This window comes from Oreochromis aureus, linkage group 5 (genome assembly GCF_013358895.1).
Source record: "Oreochromis aureus strain Israel breed Guangdong linkage group 5, ZZ_aureus, whole genome shotgun sequence".
Taxonomy (NCBI): domain Eukaryota; kingdom Metazoa; phylum Chordata; class Actinopteri; order Cichliformes; family Cichlidae; genus Oreochromis; species Oreochromis aureus.
Genome location: NC_052946.1, coordinates 20,602,583 through 20,608,582, shown reverse-complemented (window position 1 = coordinate 20,608,582; position 6,000 = coordinate 20,602,583). Strand labels below are relative to the sequence as shown.

Below are 6,000 nucleotides of genomic sequence, written 5' to 3'. Positions count from 1 at the left end.
TAAAGCAGTTTCTGTGGAGTGGTGCTTACAAAACCCAAACTAAACTTTGTCAAAGGTCTCATGCTTTTCCATAAAAGAAATTAGCTGTTCTATCACCGCTTTGTCAAGAAGCTTTTGACATAAAAGTGATCTAAGAATCTGTAATTTTTAAGCTGTGAAGGATCCAAATTGCACTTTTTTAATAATGGCTCAACAACAGCATGCTTGAAAAAGCTCGGAACCACACCTGTTAAAAGTGAGGTATTGCCAATTTCTACAATACAAGGACTAATAGCAGACAGAAACCTTTTTAAACATCACTGTAGGGAGAATTGGGTTTGGATAGATACTTGCATTTTATTAGGTTAAGATGAAATGTCATATAGCGTTAGTAATAACTAGCTTTAGGATTCTGTTTAGCTGGTGATGGGTCCAAAGGAAAGCTAAGTTTAAAAAATACTCAGCAATGATCACTCCCATGAACATCACTAACACACAAGTTAGTGGTATTTAGTTCAAGAGAGAAAACAAGATCCAAGGTGTGGGCTTTTCTGTGTGTGAGACCTGAGCCATGTTTAATGAAACTAAAAGAGTCAGTAATGGAAAAAGGGTAAGTCGCTGTGTTACAGTTAGTGTCATCCACACGTACGTTAAAAACTTTCTCAAGTTTAATAATTGAAGATAAAAAGTCTGTAAAGTCAGAGAGAAAAACACCAGCAGGATGGTAAATTAAAATAGAGTCAAATATGTTAGCTGAACCAACCTGTGACTCGAAAGAGGTAAAAGTGTAAATGTACTGTCCTGTATGTGAAACTGGCCTGATGCACTGTGGCCACCTCCAGCAGTCCAAGTGTGATGTCCCTGTGAATGGTTAGCCAAATCGGGCAGAGCTAATTTAAGTGGATATATTCCTTTTCTCTCTGCAATAATTTACACCTTAGAATGAGATTGCAGATACCAGCAGCTGAAATTAGCTTTCTCCGAAAGGTGGATGGGCTCTCGCTTAGAGATAGAGTGAGGAGCTCAGTCATTATGGTAGCGTTCAGAGTGGAGCCGCTACTCCTCCTGTTGAATCCTGGGTAAGGTGTTCCAACCGGGCATGTCCTACCAAACACGCTGGAGAGGATACATCTATCAGTTGGCCTAAGAAAGGCTCAATGTTTTCCCAAATAAGTTGGAGGAGGTGGCAAGAGGGAGGTTTGGGCAACCCTGCTGCTGCCCGTGATGTACTGTGGTGGCATGTAGCACACTAAAAAGATCTCCGCTAGTGCCACCCAAGTTTTGCATATGTCAGTGTTGTTTATTAAAATAGGCTTGCATTAACACTTTAAATCCAAATCCAAAATTAAATCTAAATCCAAAAATGGATTTATTTCTTGTTGCCAGTAGCAACTGTAAGTAAGTAAGTAAGTAAGTAAGTAAAAGTTTATTTATATAGCACATTTCACAGACAGATGTCACAAAGTGCTTCACAAGAGAGGTAGCAAAAACACAATACAATCATAAATGCATCATAAAAGCCTAAAAAAAAGGTCTAATTAAAAGCTTTTTGAAATAAAAAATGTCTTTAGCTGCTTTTTGAAGGTCTCCACAGAGTCCAAACTCTGTAGAAATAGAGGAAGTGCATTCCACAGTCTGGGTGCAACAGCTTGGAAGGATCGGTCCCCTCAAGTTCGGAAACGAGCGTGGGGGACCACTAAAAGGTTTTGATTCAATGACCTCAGGTTACAAGAATCAAATCAGCAGAGCTGAGACTACTGACTCTACTACTGGTTTGAACAACCTGGAGATGAGCCAGCCCTTTCTTGTTTAGATAAGTAAGCAGACTATTACAGTAGTCAAGTCTTGTAGAGACAAAAGCATGGATTATCATCTCAAGTTCACTTGTTGACACCATTGATCTAAGTTTTGAGATGTTCCTCAAATGAAAAAAGCGGGTTCTTACATCCGATTTAAGTTTTGCTCCAAAGAAAAAGCTTAATCAAAAATAAAACCTACATTTCTGAGGCTACGCTTTTGTGAGGAACATTGGACATTGCACTGTCTGGTGCAATAATCAAAGTTTCAGTTTTGTCTGAGTTTAGCTGCAAATAATTGTTGTTCAACCATTGCTTAATGTTTGTTCTTGCAAAACATTTGCGAGATATCGCAAAATAGGCTGCATCCTTAGCACATCACATTTGAAGGCCAATTACGTCACAGCCAGGCGACGAAGGCTGTCCCAGTTCGAAGGCTGCTCCAAATGCGTCCTTCATTTCCCTGAATTTGATGGAGGGGTCGGGTGTATCCTTCGTGCCCCAACCTATCCCAGAATTCATAACGCGGCCCAGCCATTTCCGGTTTCCAACAATGGCGGCAGCTACTTAGTTTTAATATTACTCTTTCTGGGTCACATATAATAATTTTAAGATATTTTCAGCTGTAGCTGTGTAAACTTCAAATATCTGCTCGGTTTATCAAGACTGACATTTTCTCTCTCTCTCTCTGACATTTTCGGAGACGTCTGTTACCCACCAGCTTGAAGCTGACCAGGAGGTCGAGGCCCACTAGAGCCAGGAGGAGCAGCGCACATCGTGCCTTGACCTCCTGGTCAGCTTCAAGCTGGCGGCCTCTGAAGGATGCGCCTTATTTTGCGACATCTCGCAAAACTTTTGCGAGATGTCGCAAAGGTCATCTTCACTTTTTTTCTCCAATGTCCTTGCGGGCTTCTTCGTAATTATCAGATATGTAGGATGAAAACCACTCTAGAACTGAGCCAGACATCCAAACCAGGTCTCTCAGTCTGTTTATCAGAATGGTATGATTAACTGTACGGAAAGCTGAGGAGAGGTCTAACAAGACTAGGACTGTGTATTCTCCAGAGTCTGCTGGCAACATAATATCATTAGTAACTTTTAGCAGTGCTGTTTCAGTGGAATGCATTTTACGAAAACCAGATTGGAAACGGTCATAGTTTTTGTGTTTATCCAAGTACACAGCAGGTGAACAGCAACCATCTTCTCAAAAAGGTTTGACATAAAAGGAAGTTTGGAAATAGGTCTATAATGTTGATGTAGTGCTGGATCCAGGTTGGGTTTTTTTTTTTTTTTTAGCCTTTGTTCCACAATGGCATGTTTTTAAAGGCTGGGGAACACCCTAGTCTGAACAGAAACATTAAAAAGGTTTACAACCCAAAGAACAATAGTATCAAAGATGTTGGTAAAAAGCTTAGTGGGTTGAATATCTGAGGGGCTTGAAGAAGGTTTCATTTTGTCCATCAGGGCTGCTATATCAACAAACGCCACAGTTGTAAAAACTGACCAGGAGTGAGAAGGGGTGCCTCACTAGCAGAACAAGAAAGCTTTGGAGAGATTTTGGCATTGAACTGACAACTGTGAACATTTTGAATCAATGCCATGGGCATTTCAGATTTCAACACAGGTGGCTGATTGTTATTAATCTTTTTTTGTAAAGATTTCTGACATCTTATGTAAATTTAGCCTTGTAGCAATTTGATTATTTCTAATAAAAAAAAGAGTGTGACTTGGCTTATATTTCCAACTGATCCACCTCATGCTGTCTATCTTTCTGGAATTTATACTTATTGGGCTACATACTTATTTATAATATAGGCTATACAGTACATCAAAACTCACATATCTTAAATATAACTGAAATGTTTAATTATTTAGGCTAAAACCAAAAAGAAAGATACATAGTATGTTTACACGAAACATGTGTATTCTTTCCACATTTGATGTATTTTAACCATATATAGTACATATTACAGATTGTAACACCCACATGAACTGTACATCTGAATTTAAAGGAAGTGCCAACATTTTGCTGGCACTGCCCTCGTGAGGCACAGTGATAATTACAGCACATAATAACCATAATGTTCTACAGAACATAGTTTGTATAAAACACAAATGCTGCTTGAATAATACTCTGGCATTGGTAAAAGAAAGCTCTGGGCTGACATCAGAAAGTAAGCACTTACAAAATGTTCAATCAGGTTCAATAATTCTGTTAATGTTTTGGAAATTATTATGTTTAATACAGCTTGAAAGTTGAAATAGAAATGTTATCTGTCACGGCCCTGGTTCGGTGACCCAGTGTTTTGAGTTTTGTACTTTTACTTTTGATTTTATCATGGATTATGACTGCTTCTGTTTTGGTTTCTGTCCTAAGTATTTCTAGCTCCCTAGTACCTAGTACCTAGTTAGTACTTCCTGAGTTCCAATTCTTAGGTTTTGTTATTTGGTTTCCGGTGTTAACTCTGTGCCCTTCCATCCCACATTTCAGATCTCTATGTTCTCTCTCCCCAGTCTCTGTTAAGTTTACGTGTCTAGAGTTCAGTCGGTGTGTTTCCTGTTTTACTTTGAAGGTCCGTGTCTCATGTCATTGTTTCTAGTTTTGCTTCCTTTGGTCTCGTCATGTCTGATTTCTTCCAGCTGTGCTCTCCTCCTGTGTCTCATTCCCTTGTTATTCCCCAGTGTATTTAAGCCCTGTGCTTCTCTGTGTCAGTGTTGTGTCCTCCCTCATGCTGTGTGATCCCTAGTGTGCCTCTCTGTGGAATTTTAGGTTTTGTTTTCCTAGTCTAGTTTAGTTTTGCATCATTTCCCTGAGTCTGTTAATAAAGCTGCATTTTCCTGAGTTCATTCCCATGTGTTGCGACTCCTGCATTTTGGGTCCTCTTCCTGGCTGCACACAGCCGAATCGTGACATTATCCAGGTGAGACTCTTACAAAAAAGAAAAAGAAAAGGAAGAAAAATATCTTCCTGCCTTATGGATATTGCTTGAGTGTGTAATGGCCATTTAGTCTTATCTTCTGTTCTTTGCCAATACAGTACTTTTTAATTTGTTTCAGTGTAGGTGTAGAGTGCTGTATGCCACATTTGCCTTCCTCAAAGATCTTTCATCCGGCTCCTCAGGGATGGTGGAGTACACGTGGCATACAGAAGACTAGAAATAAAATAGAGCAAAGGTTTTTTGCATCTGTATCTTCTCTGTAGAACATATATGTATATTTAATATTGTGGATGCACATGTCTCACTTACATTCTCAGTTTGAGACTCTTCTCTGCTCAGTTGATCAGACCCAGCAAGTAACACAGATCCGGACTCTGAGAAATAAAGTTACTCTTCTATCACTTTGTATTTGTATACATTAAAAATCTCTCTCTCTGTTTATTTATATGAAAAAGGAAAAAGGTTTGAGTCATTTATTATGAAGTAAAATTATTGGGTTAGCAAGGTAAGTTGAATTTAAAGTCAGAGTTTTCAGTGTCACAACAGTGGCTTTCTTTTTAGCGCTACATCACCACAGCAACTCATGCTGAACACATTAACTGGACTTACACCAGTCTATCTTTAAAGTTACACATTTTCATAGTCACAGTAGAGAATACACCTTAGAATACAGATTCCCTACTAAAGGAATAAATTCTATATATACAACGTGTAGAAAACAGGACTAAATGAAGTCTGTCACATTGTCAACACAATTATCCACATTTAGATGGTGATGTTGGTCCTAATCTGTTGTCAAGTCATTTTTGGCACTGTTGTAATTGCAGTGACTAGAACACAGATAAGAAAAGTGATCAATACATTTGTAGACTGTTTATCACCGGGAATATCTATTTGATCAGTAAAATGAATATCTCATTTAGACAGAGTCAGAGCTTAACACACTGAGCAAATTTTATTGTTTAAGTGCATCTTTGTGATCTTGGTTTGTAGTATACTCCTCTGATATTCATACACTAAGATGGTGTTTGTTGTTTAAATGCTTTGCTCATCAAAATAATCTTATTTCTTATACAACTGTTGGAAATCTCATACCAAAAAAAACAAACAAAAAGAAACCTGGGAGATCAACAACCAGCAGCTCACCTTTCAGTGGGTCCTCATCAGGAACTAAACTGATCATACCGAAGGCTTCATTATTATCATTTGGACTTAACTTGTTTAATAAGAAGAGAAGAAATGGAGAAGAAGAGAAGTCATGCATGAATTACAATTACTTATCTCAA

General features: G+C 38.5%; 1 long non-coding RNA gene across 1 annotated transcript; it reads right to left on the bottom strand.

Moving 5' to 3' along the window:
* Positions 1-4,541: 4,541 nt before the first annotated feature.
* Positions 4,542-5,916, bottom strand: LOC120440197. The gene is made up of 3 exons (XR_005613061.1): positions 5,861-5,916; positions 5,024-5,088; positions 4,542-4,927 (listed from the first exon to the last, which is right to left on the bottom strand). It is a non-coding gene; the product is annotated as an uncharacterized LOC120440197 (long non-coding RNA).
* Positions 5,917-6,000: the final 84 nt, after the last annotated feature.